The sequence below is a fragment of the Protopterus annectens genome, chromosome 8.part0 (assembly GCF_019279795.1).
Source record: "Protopterus annectens isolate FY-2018-M chromosome 8.part0, PAN1.0, whole genome shotgun sequence".
Lineage (NCBI taxonomy): Eukaryota > Metazoa > Chordata > Ceratodontiformes > Protopteridae > Protopterus > Protopterus annectens.
The window spans coordinates 581,894,250-581,921,269 of NC_056741.1; the positions used below are offsets into that span (position 1 = coordinate 581,894,250).

Genomic DNA, 27,020 nt, shown 5'->3' on the forward strand with positions numbered 1-27,020 from the left:
CTAAAAGCAACCATAGCCACTAAAAAGAAAATGTTGAGGTGGCACTATTATTCTGCCCACTTAGAATGTTAAGACTAAGAATTTTAGTATTTACTGACTGGATGACTGGGCATGTCTCTCTTCACTAAACCCTGCCCACTCCACTGTAGCTTACAAAAGGTTAGGAATTATTTTAATTATATGTGCTTTCACAGGCAGTCAGACACTAGTTCACATCAGCCGCCCATAGAAATTGAATTGCTTACTGACTGGATGACTGGGTATGTCTCCTCACTAAACCCTGCCCACTCCACTGTAGCTTGCAAAAGGTTAGGAATTAATTCTAATCCTATGTGCTTAGTTCACATCAGCCATCCATAAAAAAATTGTTAAAAAAAAAAAATGAAGGAAACAAAAATCGGGATTTAGAGGGGCCACTCGGGAATTCATGGCGCCCCATTATTTTACCCTTAAAACCAGAAAATTCTGAGAAATTTGGTATGGTTGAGAGGTATGCCAATAGATTTTTTTTCAGTTTATGTATTTCAAAGAGATGTTTCTCAGATGAGCAAAGAAGGCAATCAGGGAGGTAATGGTTAAGAATGGTGCTGGTTACTGGGCAGGATGAGGATTTATATACCATTTTATAAGCAAGGAGCAGTTGGGTGAACTTGAGGTTGTGAGGTAACTCAAGCCAGTTTAAATATCTGAGGGTGAGCAGTGGTGGGAGAAGTATGACTGACTGTCTTCAAATCTAGCTATTTTGTTATAGCATATAGCAAAACTCAAGTTTTGATCTTAGGGAGATATGAATGTTGGTGAAAATGGGTGAGGCCAGTAGTAGTGAAGGAAGGAGGTATGTATTGGCTAGAGTAAATCTTGAGGAGTTAGTAAGGAATCTTTTTGATCTATAGAGCATGCCAAGTTTTTGATGTATTGTTTTCATGCACTTTTGAATATGAAGATTAAATTTCAGTTGATCATCTATTATGACACCAAGCAACTTTGTGTGAGGTACAACTTCAATTTCAGTATTCTTGAGAGAGGATATGTAGGTGTCTTTTATGTGTGTTTGGGATTTGGGAAGAAATAAGAGCAGTTTTAATTTATTTGGATTTACGAAAAGATGACTGTCACTGAGACAGTTTTTAATAGAGTTGAAAGCCTGCTGAGTAATAGATTGTAACTGGGAAGGACTATTAGATGAGCAAATGACAGTGGAGTAATCTGCTGATTGTACAGGTGTAGCTTCATGGGAAGATGTATGTAGATCATTTATAAATATGTTAAAAATGAGACAGCCAAGTACAGAGCCTTGAGGGATACCTGTATTAACTGGGAGAAAAGATGAGTAAGTAGGCAGCCAGTTAACTGACTGTAGCTGGTTAGATAGGTTGTTACCAAGTGACTGTTGTACTGGAAAAGCATAAAGCAGACATTTTGAGAGAGTAGTTTGGTATGTGAGACTGCATTGAAAGCTTTAGAGAGATCTAAAAAGAGGGAAGAAACTAAAAGTTGTTGTTATCTCTGGCTTTAACGATGTGGTCCAAAAAGGCAACAAGGGCAGTTGTTGTATTATGATCTGGACAAAAGCTGTGTTGGGTAAAGGGTAATAGATTTTTTGAAGTAAATACTGTAAAAGTTATTTATGAATACATTTTTCTAAGATCTTGGAAAGAGGGGACAAGACTGCAGTTGTTCTGAAGTTTGCTACTTCAGTAGAGTTCCCCATTAATGAAGAGGAATGATGTAAATTTATTTCCAGAAAGATGGTACATGTAACTCACAAATGGATTGACTGATCAGGATGGAGTCTGGGTAGGCAATAGAGGGGCAACAATCTTTGGAAATTCATATGGCAGATTGCCTACAGAGGGTGATCAGGGCTTAAGAATGTGTAATAATTTTTTTATATGGGAAGTAGAGACAGATTTTAAGTTGAGAATGGCATTGTTAATGCTTTGAAGTTTGTTAGGTGTGGCAGGATTCGGTAGGGAGTTTTGGGTGAAGGCTATTGAGTCTATAAAGTGGGAGATAAATTTAGAAGCACTTTCTAACGGCAAGATATTTGGACAAGGGTTATTGGTACTAGGAGTTCTAGGGTGTAATACTTTCTTGATAGTGGACCAAAATTGTGGGGGTTGTGTTTCTGGTTATCCTGTTGAAGTAATAGCATTGCTTATCAGCAGTAACTCGTTTCTTTGTCATGTTTCAAAGTTGTTTGTAGGTCTGTTGGTGTACCTGCGATTTGTATTTTTGCCAATTTCTCCAAGCTTTGCATCTCCTATACATTAATTGTCTACTAGAAGGGGATAGCCAGTGTGACTGGGTGAATTTAACTCACTTTTTTCTTATAGGAGTGAGGTTATTGAGAATGTCAAGAAATACTGTAATACATTTTAGAACATTATCCAGTTGTAATGGACCAATTAATATTATTTAAGATGTCGCTAAAGTTCTTGGAATCGAAATTTGAGAGGTTACGACAGTCCTTATAAAGGTGCTGTTTGATATGGTGAGTTGCTATGCTCTGAACATAAGTGGGATGGAGATCACTAAGGGAGCTTGGGAGGGTTTTTGGAGAGTTGTAAAAGTTTGGAATGGAGACTAGGATCCAGTCCAGAGTAGTCTCAGTGTTATTAGCTTTGTTGAAATGAGTACAGGAAGTTATGAGTTGTTTGAAACCACATAGATTGATACTAGTGATAGTCTGATGTGAAGATTTGCCAGGTAATATTAACATCACCAAGAATTATTATTTCATAAGAAATGGAATGACATACCCAGTGTAGGATGTCTTCCAGAATAGGGTTGTTATTTCCTGGGGGAATATATAGGACAATTATACATATTTTATGCTCATTTAATTTACAGTGAGAGACAAGGATCTCAACAGGAATTTAGGTAGAGAAATAGAAGGAGAGACAGAGATAAGGTTAGAAAACATGCTGTACCACCACTTTTTTATTTAATCTATCAGAGTGGATGATAGTATAGCCGGGGGGGGGGGGGATTTCAGAGTTTTTTACATGTGGTTTGAGCCAAGTTTCTGTAAGAATAATAATGTCTGGGGAATAATGAGTGATCCAAAAATGAAATTCAGAGACTTTTTTACTATACTTTGAATATTCATGGATATGATTTTCAAATCTTTAGTAGATGTTGTTACAGTAGAAGAGGGAGCAGGTGGAGAAGAGAGGCAGTCAGGACCTGGGTTTGGGTGGACTTCACTGCATAATATGATCTTTTTACAGTATGCATACACTAGTGATGGTTTTGGTATGTTAGTATTAAATTTAAATTTTACCCTAGATGGGTTGGGAGAAGGGTTAAGAATTTTATAACTGAAAATGAGATAGGAGGGTATGCCGAATAAGCTAGAAGCAGTAGTGATAGTGAATGGCTGGCAAGTGAAATAGGCAGTGTAAGTAAGGGTGGGAAATTGTGAAATATGTGTGATAGGTATCATATAGCATGTAAGGTATGACAGTAGCAGGAGTAAGTGTGTGAATAGAAAGATGAGGAGCATATTTGGTGTATATTAAAAACAAGAGTCTTGAAGATAATGATGGAGAATAAATGGTATATGTATATATAATTATGTTATAGAAGTAACTAAAAAGAATACAAATAATTAAAAATAATTAGGCAGGAATTTGAATAGGTATGTAGAATATGGAATGCTAAGAATGTGGAGCAGAGAGAAGGCTGAAAGGAGAAGAAAGAGGGCAACCATAAAGATATAAGATATATAAAGAAGAAAAAAATGCTAAAGAGAAGGAGTGTAATAGCATGCAATAGTGTGTGTAAACAATGAGATGGAAGCTGAGGAGTGCTGTTGAAGAGAGGTATAACTAGACAGATGGAGCCTCAAGGGTGGAGATATGGATAGTTTGATTTGAGTAGTGGGTGTTAATGACAGATGAGGAGAAGCAGAATGATAGGTTGCTTGGATAGGAAGAGGAGGAGTTATACACAGGAAGAGGAGGGTTTTGTTTAGGTATAAAACTAGGGGTAGTGGAAGTTTGTGGGATTTGAGGGTAGGGAAAGGGAGTGGAGTAAGCCTGAGCAAAGCAAGGGTGAACAGAGCAGCCTGTACCAACTGAAATGGCAAAGACGTACAGAAGGAGAGAAAAATAACTATCTGTAGACTTAGAGGTGAGCAAGGTAAAAAGTCTTATGTAGTAGAAAGAGTAAAAATATAATGTCACTAGAAAAGCTGTTAGGAGAAAAAGCAAGGTAACAACCAATAGCAGAAGGTGCAATTTTAAAGAGTCTTAGTAATTGTATTGGGGTTAGCAAAGAGAGTTTCAAAACAGGAGGTTAACCAAGTGCAGATGTAGTTAGTAAAAAAGCCTGCCTAAAGAGATACTAAGTACTGCAGTTTATTATTTTTGTTATGTTTCAGTAAGGGAAGATCACTATTTACAGACAGTGTCTGCATTGGAAGTTATTTGGGAAAACAGACAGACAGATGTGTACTGCAGCAAAGAACATGTAAGATAAAGTATAGTAAGGAAGGTAAAGTGGGGGAGGACTTTTGCAGTGAGTATACAGTGTAGAATAGACAAGAAGGATGGAAGCTCAAGTGGAGGCCATGTCTTCCAGTATAAAGAAAATTACCAGTGAACTTGTTAGCTCCAATGGGAGTGTATATTCTCTACAGAAGACCCTGCCCTATTTGTTACAGAGGAATAGGATAGCTATGTTAGACATGACAGCAAATAACATATATTATTAATATGGCTCTCTCTCATGGTCCTTATTAGGGTAAACCTCAGTCTTGGATGCTTGCTGGACAATGATGGTTTGATTGATGCCAGTTCAGTGTTATACTTGAGGGAAGGAGATAGTCAAAGTAAGAGAGAGAGGGTTTGGTGCATACAACCACTAGAAGATCACATGTTCAAAATGGTGACTAGAAGGAAAATTAAATTGAACCAGTGAAACTAGTGGGGAGCCCTTGATACAGTATCTCAAGAGCATCCTCAAAAACAGATCTGATAATGATTAAATCTTATTAGCTCAACACAGCTATTCATAATGCAGTTTTACACTGAATCACAGATAAATTCTATAGCCTCAAAATAAACTGTCACATATAGCCAGCAATGGAATTACATCAGAATAATTATTTACATTAATCAGAATGTTACAGTTTATTATTTTCCTTATATTGTGTATCATTCCAGAGACACAGATGAAGGACATGACATTCTGAACTTAATTCCAAAAACGGGATCAAATACTAACTGTCTGATGCCATGTCAAACCTTTCTAATTTGACTTCTGTAGGAAAGTCAGTAATTACTTTTACACTTAAGTATTTCAAAGACTCTGTTAAAACACAAAATGTTATCAGCTGCACTGACCAACTTAACATAGATTCTCTATGGAGGATGTTCTTTTCAGGCACAAGACTCTATAAACTCTGTCAATAATATAAGAAAATAAAGCTGTAGCAGGGTCAGTAATTTTTTCAAAAAGTTTTTGAACTTTCCCCAACAAGTTTTTTTGCTAGGATATTCATAAAGACAAAAGATTTTCTGTCGTTGTCTTGCTAGAAGAATCTAATTGATATTTACCTTGTTGGACACTGCCCTCAGCTGTAGATATTCTTTTCTCAAATTATTGGAAATTAGATTCTGGATTGCATAGCATACTCTTTATGGATCTGATATAATTTGGTAAATTAAAAATGGAAGAGCAGAATGGAGCTAGCTTTTTTTTTCAGCACAGTAAAAATCGAGTCTGCTGCATTACTGGTAGATAAACTGTAGTCTCTTTCACTGAACCTACTATATTTTGTTAAGCTACTTTACATTAGTTCTAAACTGAGACTACTTTCACTGCTTATATAATGGTAATCATTCCTGTATATATACAGAGATTGTCAATCCTCTTGTAAATGTTCTAAATTGATATATTTTTACTATTTTTCACATTCAGAGAAAAATAATGGTGAGTAAAGAACCACCCTTGGCTTACACATTAGGTAGATTTGATTTGGTCATAGCTCATTTATTTTTAATAATATTAAAAGCCCTATTACTGCCAAATCAGTTTGAGAACATTGGTTCTAGATGATGGTCACTATTCTGATGGTCACTATTGAAATGACACAGTAACGTCATGCACAAAATAGGAAATGGGGTTGATGTCAGGGCTGAGTTATGAGAAATCTCTGTAGCAGCTAAGGTATCTCAACATCCATGGGTCTATTGTTTGATCACAATGAAATTAACAGTACAGATCAATGTTAAGGCCTGTGATATAACAGCAAGAGGTGCAGTATTCACCTGAGTTCCCAGCACAAAGAACAAATAAATAGGGCCACCACAATTTACGTTGTATTGTTTGGTTGGAACAAGGAAATAATTCAGAACTTTACACAAATATCCCTGCAATAATCCCATTAAAGGTTTAATTTAACTCTCTAACAACTTACAGCTATTTAGAGGAAACATTACAGTCTGGTTTACTCTCTTAACATATGTTCAAGGAGAAGGTTCCAATATTTCTGGTAGCAGGAACATTTGTTTATATTGTTGGTGTAAGTTTATGTGAGGACACATATTTAACAGCCATGGTTCTGAAGTTTAACCAAGAAAGTTTAGCGTGGTTCCACTAATTTTGAGTAGTATACAACTTAACTAATGCAAAAAGGGTAATTAAAATATGTAATCTTTGCTCGGATAGCTTTTGAGTAGTGATATTTAGAATTGCAAATTGCAGCACTCATTGTATATAATGTATATAGTTTTGTCAGTGTTGTTTTTGACCTTCTTGTTGATTACTGTATTTTTTCTTCTATTCATTTAATGATTGTTTGTTATATACTGCTTTAATCATATTGCAATTTTCATATGTCAAATGAATATGTATAAAACATGACAGAAAATAAAACATTTTTTGGGGAAAAAAAGAACAATTTGTAATTCTTTGCAGTAGAAACAATGGCCCAATATACAGTATTTTTTCCGGTGTTTTTAGGGATCACTAAATGACAATAAATACTTGTATTACAAACACTCAACAGTTATAATGATGTTGTAAGGATTAGCTGTGAATTGTCCCTTTCAAATTATTTACCCATGTACCAGTCATGACAAAATGGAACACCATGATAAGAAGACCTCAGCAATTCATATCATTAGAGTAGTTTTGTATGCAGAGTAGAGAGTAAAGTTCCAAGATGATAGACAAATAGTTTCAATATTATAGACAAATGATATGTATACTGAAGAAACTACAGTGGTAGATATGGATTGCCAAGTCAGAATTTATACAATGGTTTCAGTTACCTAAATCACCTGTCTCTTTACATTAATAGCTATCAAGAAAGACACTGCCAACAGTAAATGCCTAGTCACCAAGTTCAACTAATCATCAAATAGAGAGCACACGATTAATTTCCACCGACATATATACAGTCGCAAACGTCCAAAGATAGCTGTAACTTTCTAAACAAAAATAGTACGTTGTATCTAACTTGTGCTGGCTTTATTAAAAGTGTTGATCCGAGTCGATAATATCAAAATTGTTGGGCGCAGATTAAGATCTTAAGCTGCAAGCTTACTGTAATCATTAAACACCCCAAACAAAATATGCAATTAATGTCAGTCCTTCTGCAACTAGTACTATATGGCTTTTGAATGTGTTACTGGCACCAGATAGCTTCAGTTTCCAAATTAAGATTACCACAAATAAAACAAAAACACAACACTGCAGAGTGGTGCAGTACACAAACCCAACCAACTATAGTTATACCATCTTGCCAAATACATTCAACGTGCTTTTCTGCCTTTTTGACAATGTTTAATACTTATACAGCTGTTTATATCACCACCTTCTTACCACTTTAACAGGTGTGAGAAATGTCATGATATCATTGGCTGTTAACATTCAGAGGTTTCATAATATAAGGCTTGTCAATTAGTCACAGAGCCTGCCTACTTGAAATGCTCAACAACAACAAAAAGAAAATAACAGATTATCCATCATAGAGATGTCTGCTTCAAATTATGGTAAGCAAAACTTTTAAATGGGACACAGACAAAATAGCTACCTTTAACAAAATATAGAATTAATGAGCCACATGCCACTTGCCTCTTAATCACATTGTTATTATATATACACAAACAAATCAGAAACATCAAATGTTTTCAGTTTTTACTAAAGCTGTTTATTTACTGACTGTTGAGAAGACTCTCTTGGCAATACCTATTACCATTTAATGACTGTATGACTATCATATATATGGAAAGTTAGGCAAAGAGACAAATGAAAGCTTCTTAAAAAGTACGCACGTGTGTGTGTGTGTGTGTGTGTGTGTGTGTGTGTGTGTGTGTGTGTGTGTGTGTCTGTGAGTTACATTAATATGTATAGACACATGCACGTGCATATACACACAAACATACACCTTTTCAAGTTAATACCATTAAGCCCTTTTGCCCAAGTATATATATATATATATATATATATATATATATATATATATATATATATATATACACATATATGCACACATGATGATGGTTCACTGGACTGAATGCTCATTTTGTCGAAATAAAAAGCAGTACTTCCTTTTGCCGAAACCACAAAACACTGAACACTGAAAACATTAAAAAACTCAATCCAGCTAACAATGCACAGTCTCATACAACCCAATGATAAAACCTAGATCAGTGCCATGTTGGTAGTGGTAGTTACTATTTGGGAAAGTATTTTTAGTAATGTAATGTGTAGGGTTATGGTTAGGGCCAGGTTTAGGGTTAGCACACATGAGTAAGGTGATGCTGGGTAACCCTGCCACCTTACTCATATGTGTTAACTCTAACCCTGCCCCAACCCAACACATTACATTTCTAAAACCTTTCCCTTACAGTATCAATACATAAGACAAAAAGGGCAAAGAACTCACATACACCACCAAATATGCAAAATGTAAAACTATCCCCCTCACCTAACTTTTACTCTAACCCTAAAATCCTTGAACTCTCACACACATACATCACCTTCTATAACCTTTTCAGTCAAACATCCAATTTCGTAATCCTAACAACAAACACTATAAAAAATTAAGTTTCTCCATTTTGAACATTTAGATAAGCTTTTGACATTTTGAGCATTCAGTGTTTTTCACCACCAAAAAAAAAAAATCAACAAGTGTGCTTTTGATATTTTTAATTTTAACCACACCCACACATGTGTGAATCATGGCATTGTATGGGTCAAGAAAGTTTATGCTGGTTAAATCATTATGCCAAAGGTTCAATGTTCAGGTGACTCATCTTTGATGGGTAATAAGAGTCACCATGCTTATGTGACTGCACACTAAAGCCAAAAATCTTGAATCCTCTATATCAATGAAAAAATGAAAAAAAAAATCCACAACTATCACCATTAAGAATGCCACTTCATTAAACATCAGGCTTCAGTGATTACTCTTGTAACCATTATATACAGTGTGAAGCACTTCACTGATAATATACAAAGTGGACTACCACTTGTTTCAGCCAATGGCAAAAAATGTGCAAAGCATTTCTGCATTATCTGCTTACATATCAACTTTATATTTTCTACATAAATAGCAGCTCCTTCCACAAAACACCAGCTCACCTCAAAGTGAAAATGTATGCAGCATAAATGCATATTATAAAAAACAACATAAAAATAAAGCAGAATGCAGCAAAATGGTCTACTGGTTAAGATTTCTCCCTCAAAGCCCTAGGGTTCTGGGTTCAGTCCAGACCTCTGGTCATTTATTGTAAGGGTTTGCATGATCTGCCTATGTCTGGATGAATGTTTTTGAATACAATGATCTCCTCCCAAAATATACCAGTTGATAACTGTTCTAAAGTATCTATATGTGTTGCATTTACCCTAGGTCTTGTAAATTGGTCATGGCTCAAAATAGTCCATGGTAACCAGTTTACTTCATCAGTTAAAAAAATGAATGAATGAATAAATAACTCACTAACTAACTAACTGACTAACTAAATAAATAAATAAAGCCCTTGTAGTCATCAGGCAGTCCTTCTGTGAGGCAATTTTTCACTGGATGTCAGGTTGGAAGATTTTTGTTGTTGTTGTTGTTTGTTGACAGTACTTGTTCCTGTGGGTGAGGTTTATTTTTCCATTGAGCTGGCACCTCTCAGTCATAATATAGGAAGTATATAAGCCAGTCCATGGCATCTTGTAAACAGACATAAAACCGGGAAGCTGTTATATCTATCGATCTTGTTTGATTGTACTCTGTTTCTCATTTTTTAGATTCTTAAGTCTCATGCTTACGTTTGTTGTTTTGAACAATTTTAATGTTAAAGATAAGAAAATGTAATTTGTTAAAAACAAAACTGCGAAACACAGTTACATAAGTAAACACACAACCGAAGTATTCAAGAGACATTTCTAAAGTACATAAAAGTATGCATATTTTAGTCTCAATGGGCATTTTTCAGCTAAACTGTCTAATCTATTCCCAAAACACCACACATTTAACACAGACAAAAGAGTATGAATATTTAAAAAGAACATCTCTCTCAACTGTCCAAATTTTTACAGAATATCCAGATCTTTTGCCTCACATTTTAAGTCTGATCCTCATATAATTTTGGTTTTCTGGCATATTAATAATATTAGCAAATCACTGAGGGCTGAAGTCAGAAAATGTTGATAGGTATTTGAATTTCAGACTTCATACCATTCAGAAAATTCATGCTAATGCAAAACCTGTTATTCTATCAACTTTCTAAGTCTGTAAGAGCAATATTTTAAAAAAGACCATATTTTTGGGCCTTTGTCCCCCCATTATTTTTGGTTTTGTCCAGATTTCTTGCTCTAAGAGGGTGACAGGTATAAACAAGACCCAGACTCCATAGACAAACATAAAATATTATCAAAGTATTGAAATACTAAAAACCAACAAAGTTGAATCATTCTTGAATTCTTATAAAAATGAAAATATTTAAAAACAGTCAGATGTTAAGATTAAATTATTGTATTTGTAACAGAAAATACTTGCAATCTTGAATGCAATGTCATTATTTCAGATTACTTTGGTATTAAAAATGTTGCACAAATGTTCATATCAGCCAGATAGGCATAACGATCATCTATACATCTAGCATAGGGCCTATTTTGTAACAGCTTATTAACAAACAACAGTAGTTCTATGCCTACTAAATCTTACGCAAAGCATTTCAGTTACGATAATAGTAATAAATGTACTTCCAGAGGTATGGTATAAAGGAAGTGGCAACAGTCAATAAACTGAACTATTTTCAACGAATACTGCATAGAGTAATACAATAAGATGTTAAAAGTGAATTCAGTACAAGGCAAACTCGGTCTTAGAAAACAAGAGCAAGTAATTTCAGCAGCAGGTCTTAATGAGAGTTGATCAGAAGTAAAAAAAAAGAAGCAGATTTCCTTGGCATATCAGGGAACACTAGATTTATGGAAGGTAGGCCACTTAATGGGCATGCCTTGTTGTTTAATTACTTGGCAATAATCCATGCCTCATTGGGGGTCTCACAGGATTTACCCACAGTTTCTGTGGTTTGACAATGAAGGCTAACCCTAAGTGATTAAACAAACCCAACCATGGAAAAATACTGTGTTACCCATGCACAGTAGTGTATTATTGCTATTACATAATAACTTTATTTAAGAAATTCATTCCTTATTTTTCAGAATAACTTTATTGCATGACAGCATTTCAGTGTTCTTCCACATTATCTACTGCATACTGATGGACGAAACCATATAAGTACGGTACCTACATCTGCATCTACTCCATACTGATGGACTGCATCTAAGTTTGGCACCTACATCTGCATCTACTCCATACTGATGGACCGTGTCTAAATATGGCATCTATATTATGCCGTCGAACTTTTAAAAGTTCAAACACTATATGGTCGACACCATATGTTCGAACTTTAAAAGTTTGAAAACATAATATAAAAAAAAAACACAAAAAGCTTACCTGAAGGTTGTAAGCAGGGAGGCAAGACCCCCGCTACTTAAATATACCAACTTCGAGATCACACTACATTGCAGGAAGGGAAAGCTTACAGAGATCTCCATTGAAGCGTTCGAAGTTTTACAAGTTTGAACATATGGTTTTGAACATATGACGTTCTAACTTGTAAAAATTCGACAACGTGAATGGGACCCTAAACCTACATCTGCATCTACTCCATACTGATGGATCATGTCTAAGTATGGCACCTACATTTGCATCTACTCCATACTGATGGACCATGTCTAAGTATAGCACCTACATCTGCATCTACTCCATACTGATGGACTGTGTCTAACTATGGCACCTACATCTGCATCTATTCCATACTGATGGACCACGTCCAAGTATGGCAGCTACATCTGCATGCTTGCACTGTAGTACTGTGCAAGAGAGCAGATTGATAAGAGAGGTTTGTCTCTTTTTTCATTCTCTCTCTCTATCCCTCTCTTTCTCTCTCTTTTAATTTATATTGCCAGATTGCATCCGGGGTCCTTTGATTAAGAGTTGTGGAAAAAGCGAAAAATACTTGGGGAGAGACACAGGGCAAAATCAAGGATAAATTTGAAATGTCACTGTGAATCATTTAAAAAATAATAGAACAGGTTTTGGCATGAATGTCTGAAGAATACAAACTATGAAACTCTAATGAGTGGCATTATTGTCCGACAGAAACCCTTACTGATTCACTAGAAAATCAAAAATATTATGAAGAATAGGTGACAAATACAAGGAAAATCAGGGACATTCATCAAAACGCAGGGGCTGAGAAGCATTGTTACCAGCAATATGATTAACAGTACTGCCAGTAACCATTCCTCACAAATGTACAGAGCTTTTGCAGAATGTCCCAGATTGTTCTCATATTTTGCCATACCCCTCACACAATATGTTACGAATGGCATTACACAGCATATCCGAATAAGAAATCCATCCACTCAACAATACTGTAGCAGATGGAATTCTTCCTATTGGTATATTCTTGATTCACAGTGGACACACTGAATGGGCTGTCCAATCAGCATTCATGTTTTTGAATACTGGTGGCCCTTTATTGCGTAATTGAGTTTAGTATATTATTTCTTTGCCACTAGATGTACTGAACTCAGTAAAGTTCTTTGAAAAGTAAAGAAGTGAAATTGTACAAACAAATGTATTGCACAGGATGTTTTTTGAGTGGTATCTGCAATTTAATTCCATGAACATTGATCATTTATTCACTCATTTTCTGATTATCCACTTAATCTAGTTCAAATTTACTGGGGGAGCCAGAGTTTGTCCTGAGCTAATAATGAAATGACTACCACACTAGCCCCCCACATAGCACACACTGTCACTTTCACAGAGCAAGTACATCTGTGCTCAGTTTGTAGGAATAACAACATCTGAGTAACCCAACCAGTAAAACAAAACAAAAACTAAATAGACAGAAGGATAGGCAGATAGCAAGAAAAACAGATTGACTGATAGATAGACAGATAAATAGATAGATAAATAGGTAGATAGCTAGATGGATGGATAGATAGATAGATAGATAGATAGATAGATAGATAGATAGATAGATAGATAGATAGATAGATAGACAGATAATCTTAACAACCACTGGGGCCTTTAAGATAGAATGATAGATAAATCTGACAATAAATAACAAATGCCTACATATGTCAATAAATAAACTCAAGTTAGACTTGCGAACACAGATGTTTTTTTCAGTTGTATCAATTAAAGTTAGAATTACAGTTGCAGACACTTTTCACTTCTATAAAACTAAGTGAATTAAAACATTTTTGGATATTTTGACCTGTAAGGCATCTGAGAGGGCACGTTATATAGGTCCAGGTTCATACTGTGAAGTCTGAATAGCTCTAACAATGTAGCTTTTGAAGGCTACAAATATTCTGAACTAGTTGAAGTGTTAAGGACATTAGACTACCCATAACAGTTCAGTTTCATTTCAAAACAGGTAGCTATTTTCAATATTCAAAATTAGTGTTAAAAGTCTACATTTTATTTTTCATATTGGGAGTCTGAAATTGTTAGTACAGTACAGTAAACTCTCAAGTTAACCGGCACCCATGGGGATTGGTAGATACCGGACAACTGTAATTTTTGGTTGCTTGAGAGTTACTATTAAAGATAGGCCTGACTAATACTGTAGCCTATACCATTTGTTTGGTTTGACTTGTTCTTAGGTTGGGGAGAGAGGGAATTTATTCCTATCTTCCTTTTTAAAACTCTAAAACTCTAAAAACATAAGGTATGTTTCTGCATGGGAGAAACAGAAAGTGCAACACATGAAAATTTTACTGTATTTCTTCAAATTTTTTCTGGTTGCTTGAGTTCCGGTTAACCAAGAGTTTGCTGTATTGCTCTGTCCATCATAGTTGCAGCTGTTTGTGTTTTGTTTATAAACTGATATATTTTACTGGTTTTAACAAAAATTTCTACATGTTATCTGTTTAATGGTTTAGTTACTTATTACTAGAGCATGTGAGTTTGACTAACTGGGCTGCTTTTGCTTTTTAAATTAACAGAAAAAGATTCAGTACATCACCAGGGAGGAAAATAAATCTGTACTAAATGGGATTGGTAGATTACATTCTCAATAATTTATCTGTGTTCTTCACAGATTCCCCGGCTCAAATAACATTTTGAAATATGTGATATGAATAACATATTTGTAAATAAACATGAAAAAAATACATCCTGCATGATTTTTGATATATTTTGTGAAGTTCTGAAAAAAAGTTTGTCATAGTGTAATATATTTTGATTTTGTTCACTATCAAAATCAAATGACAAATGTGGGTCTGTACTCTATGCACTTTTCACTTGCATAAATTTACCTTACTCCAAGGGTTTGACAGCTGTAAAATAGTCAATGGATATTTTAAAATACAATGTCTGCACAGTATTAAGTGTTGAAGTATGGTGACAAAAGCAGTAAAAGGTTAGCTATAACATGAATTCTGTAAAACTACATGCTAGCAAAGACCACCAATGAGGAGAGGCAGGACAGACATCATTTATTCCCCTCCAATGAGATGCAGAAAGGATATAATTTCTATGCCGTGAGATGCAAAACAGACATAATATATTCCACTGCTCCCTATCAGTGAAGCGGTACTGTCAAAATGGAAATAGCACATGGTCACAATGTCACTCACTACCACACACTTTCTGGAAGGTTCAGATAAATATGTCTTACTGTCCATGTCAACATTAACTGTGCTTTCCTGTGAAACAGCTGTAGAGTGATATGTGGCATTGTCAGAGCACACAAAGACATTTTAATGAGTTGCACTAGTAATCATGACCAAATCGGGACTAGTTCAAATTAAAACTTTGGAAAAGTAAGGGAGGAAGATGTCCAAAAAGAGATCACCTTGAATCCTGTATATAAACATTCCAAGCATGTTTGTTTTCTGGCTCCATTCAATTCAAGGTAGCCTACCACACCTAAGCTTTTTAAAAGCCATGTGCTCATCAGTGCTGGGGGCATGTCAGCAAATGGCCAACTTGGCTGCAAACTGATACAATAAAATTTCATTCACACAATTAGAAAGTGCACATAATATTCTATGAATGCAAACAAGTTATTTTTTATGCAAAATAAAACTTGTACATTCTGAAAAACTGTGAGGGCAGTATTTGGGTGTGGCACCTAACTTAAGACACAAAATGGTGAATTGTACTTTGTCTGTGGTCACTTTAATGCTAACGCAGAGAATTGGTCAGCATACGTAGAAAGTCTAGAACTGTACTGTGAAACTAATAGGGCTGAAAGGACAACAAAAATCTCACTTTTACTTAATATGATAGACTGAAGGATGAACTTATGGCTTGTTGGACAGTTTGATGGTGCTAGAAAACATGCAAACCAAGTGCTTTCTTCAAACAATGCTTATTTAGCCGAGTCATTTGAAACAACAACCATTATGCAATAGCCAGACAACTTAGATTCCATAAAAGAAATCAAAGAGAAAAAAACATAATTCGGACTGCACAGCAGAAATGCAGAGAATGACAGAATATTGTCAATTTAAAGAGAAAATGAGGATAAGAATGCAATGTATGGAACAAGTGATGATGAATATAAATAAAAGATTATTGTCAAAATCAGTGTTAAAGTTAGGTAAAGCACTACAAATTGCCATTCACAGATGCTTCTTCCAAAGGTGTCATAGAACTATAGGAACTGGTTGTATGTCAAGTAGTACAGATTTCATATTGCTTTCATTTCCATTTAAAATAAAATTTTCCCATGCCACTAATATCAAATATGCTAAGTTTGCCTTGTTTTGGTATACTTAAACATAAAATAGATGCACAATGTAAATGTACCAAGCACAGTCAGTGCCACTTGCAGACATAGCGATAAAGCCCTGTCTCCAGCCTAAGTGATCTAAGTACGACTGGAGCTTGGGCACCTGTTGGAGCTGGAGTGGGGAGGACAGGTGTGACTGTCTTGAAAGAGAAGAGGGAGCAGATTGACCTGTCTAATGTCACAATTCTTTGAAGAAGGGATTGCAATGCAAGGAGAGCCCAAGAGCAGGTATTTGGTCACCACATATTTCCCATGATAATGTGGGTCTCATGTCCCCTGCCCAGGAGTGAGATTAGAGCTTAAACACACCATCATTGCCAGGAAGCCTGTAAGGCACAAATACCTCCCATGGCTGCATGAAATCATGTTCATGTTATGGATTGCTGTCACCATGGTGATGGAAAATTAATGAGTTTTATCAGCAGCTTGATGTATACTTTCGCTCATGTCAAATAAAACAGTCATGCAAATGAAGAATTTTCAGTAGTGGAGGTTACATTTGAAACAAGCCAGCATGCTATTTCATGTATAAACCAAGATGCTTACACAGCTGAAAACAGAACAATACCACAAAGCATCCACAATGTTCTGATCAACAGCTGACATCTCCAGAAACTATCTATCACTGGTGGACTCAGCAAATTCATAAACAACCACATAGTTTAGCAGGTGATTAACTTCAGTCCAAATTATTCATCTGCACATGATGAACCACAACAGAATGCTTGGGGTCATAACCTGACATGTGATACCAATGTACAAAATAATAAGTATTACAACTAGGGACCATTGAAAAAATATTTTGCGCTGCCCACTTACCTATATTACACAACACATTGCTGCTAAACACCTGTCATTTTATCTGCAATGCTGTCTGAACTCCTTCATTCTTTGCCTGCAGTAAAACCAGGAATCTAAATGGTGTTATATAAGGGGATATACTTAGTTTGGGGAAGTAACAAGCTGCAAATAAACAGTTCTGTGTCTTAGCTGGTAAAGTATTATTTCAGACACAGTGGGAAAACTAAGCAAACTGCTGGAAGGGAATATAGAACCTGGTACAACTGAAAGCTTTAAGCTAGCATGAGGCAAATGTTTCATTTAAATTATATGTTTCTTCCAAGGGCACAACTCAGACTCACAACAAAATGCTTTGAACAACTCTGCACTAAATAAGCAGGTTTTTATTTCTGGATTTGCCCAGAATATCATTATATTGAAATTTAAGTTCAAATTGTTCAGCAAATGGCATTTGTCTTTCTATGGGTCAACTTCTTTATAAATATTTCCTGGGTACATTCCTAGTTACACCAGGGCATCCCCCTTTAAGCATTTCTTTCATGAATACTACACTGAAATCTAGCTGCAGATCCTGTGCAAGTGAAACAGGGTGCAGCTGCATGAGCATAATTGTAGAAAATGGACAGAACAGGGAGGCCTACTGATCTTCTTTTAATACGATTGGATGTTCATATTAAGAAATATTTAAAAAGCAGTTTGTTTTATTGGACCAGTACCACAATGGGCAGTGGAGCAGGTAAATTCACTGAGAGGCTAATGCAATCTCCATGTTTTGCTGGGCCTTTTTAGCTACCATTTAGTGGAGGAGAAACGGGGCCATCATTTAGTGGAAGGGAAACAGGACCATTATGTCTCCTCCGATAGCTGACTTAGGGAATGAAGGTTTTGATTACATGTTCTGACTTCATGTATTTCTTTCTGCACAGACTTCAATCTGCATTCAGGAAGAAAATGCAAAAGCTACACCAGTCAGCAGCACAACAACTGCCAGTGACTTTGCCGCAAGCCTAGAACTTAACCCATCCTTCAAATAATGAGAGAAAAACAAACCCAGGGTGAGACTGACATAATAATAGATTAGTGGTACAAAACCAGAGACTAAAGAAAAAGAAGCAAAAAATATTAAAAGCCCTCAAACATTTCCATGCATTTAACCTTTGCAGCTGAACTTCAAGATGCCGCATTTACAATGAGGATGGAATTAACAAGACTAGATAAATGCAGAACCATCTAGATGAGGATTAATGCAGAACCTTCTAGAACCGGAGTCATTTCCTGTAACAGAACACCATCAAAGTTTTTTTTTTCATGTTTGATTCTTTCCTATAGCAGAGAGGTTTGATCTTACTTTATTTCATTTAGCAAAATGCACACACACACACTCACACACACACACACACACACACACACACACACACACACACACACACACACACACACACAAACACATAGATACACGTACTCATTTATGTCTTCTGTTGAAGTCAGATGTGTTTAGTGGTCAGACAATAGTGCTACACAAACAGTAATGAATAGGTACAGTAACACTAGTTATATTACTGCAATATTACTTCAAGTTGCCTTTATTTAATTTATGGGTAGAAAATTATTGGTTAAAGATTTTATGTTTAAAATGATGGGAGTCTGAATTGCCTGGCTTCAGATAGCTTTCATACATGAAAAATACTGATCTCCAAATCTTTTACAGTTCTGCCATTTCTGTTTATCGCATTCAGTAACTTCACAAAATTAAAACAAAAAAAAAAAACAAGTTTCAAAAAGTGCTGCTGATTAAGGAATTTGATTATTGTAAATGGTTCTTGGAGTAATAACAAGAGAAAAATTATCTAAATGAGAATGACATTAACATTGCATTTAACGTTTGAAATGCAGGTGTGTTAGTCTGTTTCAAGTAGCCCCTAGCCCCACAAGCATACATATTCATTTCTACAATGCAGAAGCACACTGACACACGAAGTTCAATTTGCATTTTTATCACGGTGCCAAACCTGACAAGATTTTGCTGGGCCTTACCAATGGTCTCTCACTATCAATTCCTGTCTAGCTTAAGCCACACTACATCTAAGCAAGGCAATGCTAAACTGAAAAAACAAAAACTTGGAATTATCCCTCATCTAGGTTATGGCACACAACACCAGAGCTGACTTAATAGGTAATTTCATTACTCATTTGCCCACCTTCTCAAAATTTCCATGCCTTGCACACTCCCTTTTTCTTTTCCTTTATCTCTCTGTTTCGATCCATTTTGTGACCTCTATTTTTCTTCCATGACTTCCTTGCCCTGGTTATCCAGTACTTCAGGCCGCCCAAGACCTAACATACTGCCGCCATTAACTATTTTCCCCTCCATCACTGTCTTCTTGTGAGGGGAAAAGATATACAGAAGGGCTTGGCAGCTTCTACAGGTCAGGGTGATGTCAAATATCTTTTCCAAAGACATAGCAATGCAGTATTGTTACTGTGGGATAAACACTTGCATGTACACACCACTAGCAGTTGTCTGCATCCTATGCGTGCAAACACTACTGCTGTATCTGTAATTCAGAATTTCCCTTAATGCTCTCGACTAGAGAGCAACTTTGCAGCAGTGCAGTTCAGCCCCACCCTGAGTAAATAGTACAAACTCCAAGATGCTAACATTTCCCTGCCTGAGTAGCAGTCCATCTTCACAGACTCGATCTTGAGTACAGGTTACCTAATTGTCTAACAGATGCCCTGCCTCTATCACAGTGTCTCAGCACCTCTTTCTCTTAAAAGTCCCTAGTCTGACAATAAACCGACTACATGTTGGAGCTGAACATCCCAATGATTCCTAACTGGTTTTGCTGTGCTTTTTGAACCAAGTGCTTGTTTGTGCTTGTGTACGGTGCTCAGTATTTTGCTGTTCTATACTCTGTGACAGCTTGCCTTTGTTGGCCTATAGAAACGACCTTGTCAATTTTCCTAATCCATCACTCAAATGACAATCTTTTTTGGATAACTGTGCTGAAAAGATGCAATATTCAATTTTCTGAACAGCAATGCCCTGTCCATCTTTACCGAGTAGCTTTGTTTTAATTTTCTTAGCATCTTCTATGCAGAAGTTTTACAAATGAGCCTTAAATGTTTCCAAAATTACTGACTGTAGTACTGATAGACTCAAGACAAGCAGGACAATGAAGCAAAGGTTAACAAACAATGAACATAACATTCAGACAAACAACTACTCAAATCATGTAAGGCAAACCATCATACAGATATAGTCAGATTTTGATGAAAGATTGTCTGAAGTGTTTTCCAATGCATTTAGCAAAGGCTAACCACAGCAGACAACTATTTTATCCTTTCAAGGAATCATAATTATTCTGTCACAGCTGAATCATGACCGCCAGGCGATTACATTTGTGCTCTTCAGCGGATTACTTTGTTTGCATTATTGAGGGGGGCATACCTCTCAACTTCTTAGTACAAGAAATCTGGACAAAGCCAAAAATAATGGGGGTACAAAGGCCCAAATATAGGGACAAATTTTAAAACTCACTCTTATAAACATCGAAAGTTGTTAAAATAACAGGTTTTGCTTTAGCATAGATTTTTCTGAAGTGTAGGAAGTCTGAAACTCAAATGTTTTGTATTTAGTGATTTCGGTGTTCAATGTTTTGCCAAAAAAACACAAATGTTATGAGGAACAGACCAAAATATGAGGAAAACATCTGGACAGTTGAAAGATATGGGGGCATACTTAAATTACCATAGGAATGTCCAAGTAATTGAAAAAAACAAATTCCCTGCAGCAACATTGTACAAAGTGGGTAACATTTAGCTCTTTCAAGACAATTATTTCTTTTGAGGGATTTGGTATTGTAAATGGCAACTAATATTCATTAAATCTTTAATAGGTGGGGCATATGTGCCATGCAGTCATCCCTTTACAGTGCCTAGAAATCATTGAAAGAGCATTCATTTTCCATCCCTTTACAGTGCCCAGAAACCATTGAAAGAGCATTCCTTTTCTATGATTACCATATCTTTCTCTGTATTCCAAGGAACAGTGGCTCCAACAAATAGAAATTAATCAGCATGAAAACTTCTAGGCTGAAAGCTCTACTGTATAAAATATAATGTAGTCAGACAATGTCACTTATATATCTAACCACAGCATTTATCAGTTGTTTTACATCATTTGCAGTAGCCCTGAGGCATAATTATTCCTTTCCTTTCCTCATGGTCAAGAAACTGAACACCTTTGCTGGATTTATGGCATAGCCTCTGTTGCTGTCAAAATCATGCCATACTGTAAATGAAGCTATTATGTAAATTACCCATGCAAAAAACTAGTGTGTTAACACTGTACTCAGAATTGTTTATGGTCTCATTCTTATGAGGGCAAAAGGCACTGTTTAAATAATGGTACAAAATGCAGGAGGTTACATGACTTGCTCAAGGCTGCATGAAGGTTGGGAGAACTGGCTCAAACCCTGGTCTGATCGATGTCTTAGGCTCTTTGTTACTCGCTGATGCAGTTTTTTTAAATTACTGTGGCATCCCAAGCAGACCTGTAGATTAAGACATCTCTAACTAGTTCCCTCCCTAAAGAAAGTTAAAAAAAGTAGTTCTGACCTGCTGAGAAACTGCAAATTAGAGCATCAGGAAATTTTACTCTGAGCTATATTGATTAATAACATTTAAAAGAGTTTGCAAGTGAATGTGGGCAACATTAAATGAACTGTGTATGATCAAATGATAAAGCTTGCAAACAGAAAATCACTATTTGATACAATCATCTTCAGTTTGCCCTCAGCTGTAGACATCTCTTTTTAAGACAATAAACACTACTATGGTCCAACTTACTTGGGCATCTTACTGCTGCTTACATCAGTTATTGGGACTGCACACTTTGCTAAAGTAACCACTAAGACAAAATCACTACAATATTAAAATACACACACGCTGCACTGCACATGGTATGGCAACTGCTGCATTACCCCTGAATGACTGAAAATTAAAGAACATATAGACAGGCCTTTCAAAGGTCCACAGCCATTTGTAAAAGAAAGTGAACACTTCTTGCTGTCCTATACAGTGTGAATTCACTATGGGGGGTGTTGCAACAGTATGCAAACAACCCTTAGTACACGTTGATTTGTTTTGAATACTGTTTGCCGTACTGTAGGACAATAATACATTTTTATGTCCACATTTCTTCACAAATGCCCTGGACAAGTTATTTCTGCAGTACCGCTTCATAAAACCCAGTACAGTGTTTCTAAGTAACATACATATGCCGTTGAAGGATCCAACATACATGGGAATAGAATTCATGCTGTTAGGCAGCAACACCAAACTTTTATTCTCATTTGATCTAAATATTAGTTATTTTGCCAAAGTAAGGTAAAAAATAAGGTTCTGATTCTAAAAGGCATTGTAGCTGTGAAAGCTACAGTAGACGGGAAGCATGACCTGGTGGTCAGAAAAACAATTCAAATCTCACAGAATCACATCTTCAATATGTTAATTGTGTTCAATTGCTCACTGCCGGATGATTACCTGCCATATGTCTTTGTTTCTGCATGACATTGCTGATATGGGCAATTGTGTTCTGTGAAAAAAATATTGAAAAAATGCAAAAAACATAGTATCTTTGGAGAAAAATATTTTAAAAAGTCCTTTTAGTACTGCATAAAATCCAAGTATTGTATTCTTAAACCCTTTAATAAAACACATACAACAGAGACCGATAAACTTATCTCCATGAAGCATCACTTCAGTAACAAAATAATAAAACAAAAATTATTTTGGATGAGGTTTTTTTTAAGTAAGCTCACATTTCAGCAGGAAATGCCCTACTCTGGGCACCTTAAAAAGGTGCCTGTCCTCCACTCACTCAGTCCATCATCACCTGCCTGCTGGAGAAATTTTAGGAATAACTTTCATCCAGTATTAAATATCATTCAGGATCCTCAGAGTAAATACTGGACTTTATAAACCATTTTTTCTTATTGGTCATTCTTCATATCCCAGTTGCCATGTACTTGCTCAAGTCTTCCTACTTCCTCAGCTTAGCTCCTCACTAATCATTTATTATGGTATGCTAGGGGTGAGTCATTGACCTTTGTGCATGCTGCATCCATATCAGTAATGGACTTGGGGGTGAGAAGGGCTGTTTTCTCCAGCAACTCAGGCTGGTACTCACTGTTATTTCATCTCTGAACCCAGGCACAGTACTGTTTTGTCAATACAGGCAAACTGCAATACAAGCACAATGTTAAAAGGCATCCCTTGCTTTTGAATCTCTGACATATCTAGATGACAAGTATCTTTTAACTGTCACTAGACCTTTCTGTTCTCATCTCTGGTGGGGAACCCACAAAAAATGCATCCTCCATTATGTCTTTGCCTCTTTAGGTGTTGATCTAGTATCAAAATGTCAGAGTAACAATTGTGTTAATAATCTATCCTGAAAAATAATTTCTGAGCTATAAGGCAGTCAGTTGTTTTGTTTAAGAAGCAAGCAGTTTGGCAGCAAATGGAAATGGTGGTATTCAAACCTATGACTGATGCTTTTAAACTATAATATGATGCAGCATTTTTTGCCAGCACTTAAGGATAGTAGTAGTAAAACTTAGAACAAATGCTTTCAAACGTCAATCTCATGCAGAACTTTTAAATCATAACAAGGTGGATAAAATGACTAGCTGTAGGTTTCACATCCCAATCTCTGTTTAGATTTGTATTCTGACTTCTAGTACTTCTTAGTAAACCAGTAGTAACCTCTTCTCTTTATGCTATATATACAAAGATAAAGCCCAGGAAGGATTTTGTCCAAAGCGTCAAAGTGCTTTCACGGTTAACCTTGTGAACTATTGTTCACCCTGCCTACAGCCATGCTTGCTCAGAATGTGTTTGCCTTCTCTTATGTCCCAGGTCAAAACACAAAACACAAACATGTTGAGGAGTAGAAGCACAATGCAACTCCCCATTCCTAGTTCCACACTGTTTAATAGACTTTACTAAAGCATTGTTCTTTTCAGAAAATTAACTTCCATAAAATAGCAGTCAAGGTGTCAAGAAAAGAAACTCCAAATTATAAAAAAGTGCTTCTTTTTATAAAGAAAGAAAGAATAACTTATCATCTGCAAGTCAGAACTAAAAGCTGCATGAAAAAGAAAGTCACTACAAACTTTTTCTATTTTTGTAAAGTAGCCCATATACAACAATTTTACCTTCTGTCCCAGTCAATAGCAACAAGTAAACATACTCTTACACAAACAACAATCACTGGACATGCAAATCCTTAGTTTGATTTAGTTAAAACAGACCTTCATTTCCAAAAACATATCTCCAGACATACATACATACATACATACAATAGCATGGTAGGGTAATCCCACCCCACTTTCAGCTTTTCCAGTACAGATCAACTCACCTTATAATGCTCAGTCATCATCTCTTGGGGAATGCTATCCACTTGACTAGCTTTCCCGAAACTCCAAAGTAGAAAATGCAGCTTGTCAAAAAAAAATTCCAACCCCCCAGTGTGCCTCCTACTGTTTCGTCAGCTTTATTTATTTATCCTTTCCAGGTCTAAAGACTGAATCCCACCCCCCTCCCCAGGTCTCCAGCCGTCTCTTCCACACTCTCCTGAAAAGTCAGATCCTGGATAATGGGTGTAAAAGGTCACTCACTGTCCAGAGCAGAAGCACAACTTTAGTACAGCATAAGAACTCCCTCCTTCTCTCTCTCTCTTCTTTTCTTATAAACGTTTGAAGGCTGAACTTGAAGCATTTAAGATGTTGGCTGTTTTGCATATAACCTCACGCCCACAATCTCTACACACCTCCCAGTTTTTGGAATTCATTGATTAGACTCTGTGCAGACTTCTTGACTAGCATGAGAGACAAGATAAGAAAAGTGGAAAGATCTGTCAACTAGTGTTAATTACACAGAGACAGGGAGAGGCAGATAGTGTGCAAGAGAGATTGTGTGTGTATCTGCATATGTGTGTGTGTTTATTTATATGCATGTGAAGTAACCTGAGTTTTTCTAAGGCTAAAGGAAAAGCTTTATGGTACAGCAGAATTAACCATTTATTTCTTTTATGCTTACAGTAAGCAAAGCACTTTAGTGCAAAAAAGATGAAAGCTAGAAATGATTTGCAATTTAAGATAACCACGAGTGCAGTTAAAAACATCCCTGTTCATCTCATGGGCAATTTAGCATATTTGCTGTTTATACAATATAATCTCTATTTTGCTAATGGTTTATGTCAAGCTATACCAAATAATACTTGTAGCAACTCTCAGTCTTCACCTTCCATCTGTTATACTTAAGTGTACACCATGGGACAGTATAAAAACCAGGACTGACATGCTGAAGGGTGCAGCTGTAAGCACTGTTGTCTCCCAATAGTTTTCTGGTTCTGTTCCTGACAGGGGATACTCGTACTGTGAAACTTGCACGCCATCCCAGTTTCTGTGTGGATTTTGCTGGGGAATCTGGTTTCTTCTTACATCTCCACCATATGCTAATAGGTTAAACTGATGATCTTCTGAACTGGTTGTGGGGTACATATTATTGTGTGTGCATCCTGAAATGGACTGTGCAGTATATGTTTTTTCTTGACGTTTGCTCATCAAATATCAGGCTCTTGTTGACCATGACCCTGACTTGGATAAATCAGATCAAAGAAATGACAGTACATCATATGTAATTTCACATATTTATTAACCATGTCTGTATTCTATTTATTGAAATATTTGCCATCTTTATTGGTATGTTAGTACAGACTTGGATCATTTTCATACTTAATCCAATGACAAAAAAAAAATCAAAGCGAAAAACAAAAGATATGCAATTAAGATTACAAAGAAAATTGTAGAAATGTTAGCAAGTAAACTATTACAGAACATAACATTTAATTTGTTTTTGCATTACTAACACTGCAATGCAAACACTAACTTCCATAATGAAATTGCAATGTGTTATTTATGTTTCATCTGCCTCTCAACTGCCCAGATTATCACAGAATGTCCAGATTTTTGCCTCATATTTTTAGTCTGTTCCTCATAAAAGTTGAGGTTTTCTGCCAGATCATTGAGGACTGAAGTCATTAAATAATGACAGACATTTGAGTTTCAGACTTCATATCCTTTGTAAAATACACATTAATGCAAAACCTATCAAGTTTATAAGAGCAATATTTAATATTGTCCCTATTTTTCAGCCTTTGTCCCCCATTCTTTTTGGCTTTATCCAGATTTCTTATGTGAAGAAGATGAGAGGTATGTCCTGTTATATATTGGTTGTGCTGATACATTTAATTGCTGTATGCTTATAATATCTTCTTTCAGTAGCCACGTCCCATGCAACTTTGGTTTTCAAGTACTTGTAACTGTACAGATCTGCAACTGAATGGAGTTAGATTATATGATGGGAGACTAGGTGAAGGAAGGTGTGAGAGTTTAGATAAGTCAACAAAAAGTTATCACTGGAGAAGTTAACTATATCACATTAACATATATAATTCCTCTTAGACAATTTTGACAATCTAAAACCCTTTAAATCATAACTAAAAAACGCCTAGCAGATTACTAGTTCTACTCCTGCATTTCCCCAGGTTAAATCCCACCTTACACTTCCTTTCTACAGGTAACATCTCCCATACGTCCTCCTGTTTTATTCCTATAGACCAAAATATGTTGCCTTCTCTTTCTGTCTCTCAAGGTAAAACAAAAACAATTGTAAACTAACTGTTGCTGGTACAAATTAATTATTACAATTCTCAGCCTCTGTTGCCGTATTATTGCAGATTTTGTGAATCTAAAAGTTAAGAATGCACACAGATTTCCATTAGTGTTACAGGTCTGTATATTGCAACACAAATCC

General features: G+C 36.1%; 1 protein-coding gene across 1 annotated transcript in view; it reads right to left on the reverse strand.

Moving 5' to 3' along the window:
• LOC122808936 (mothers against decapentaplegic homolog 6-like) overlaps nucleotides 1-24,864 on the reverse strand; it is a 268,484-nt gene extending 243,620 nt beyond the window's left edge. The window contains exon 1 of the mRNA XM_044080078.1: nucleotides 24,562-24,864. The gene's annotated coding sequence lies outside the window, so the exon portion shown is untranslated. The remainder of the gene's footprint in view (nucleotides 1-24,561) is intronic.
• Nucleotides 24,865-27,020: the final 2,156 nt, after the last annotated feature.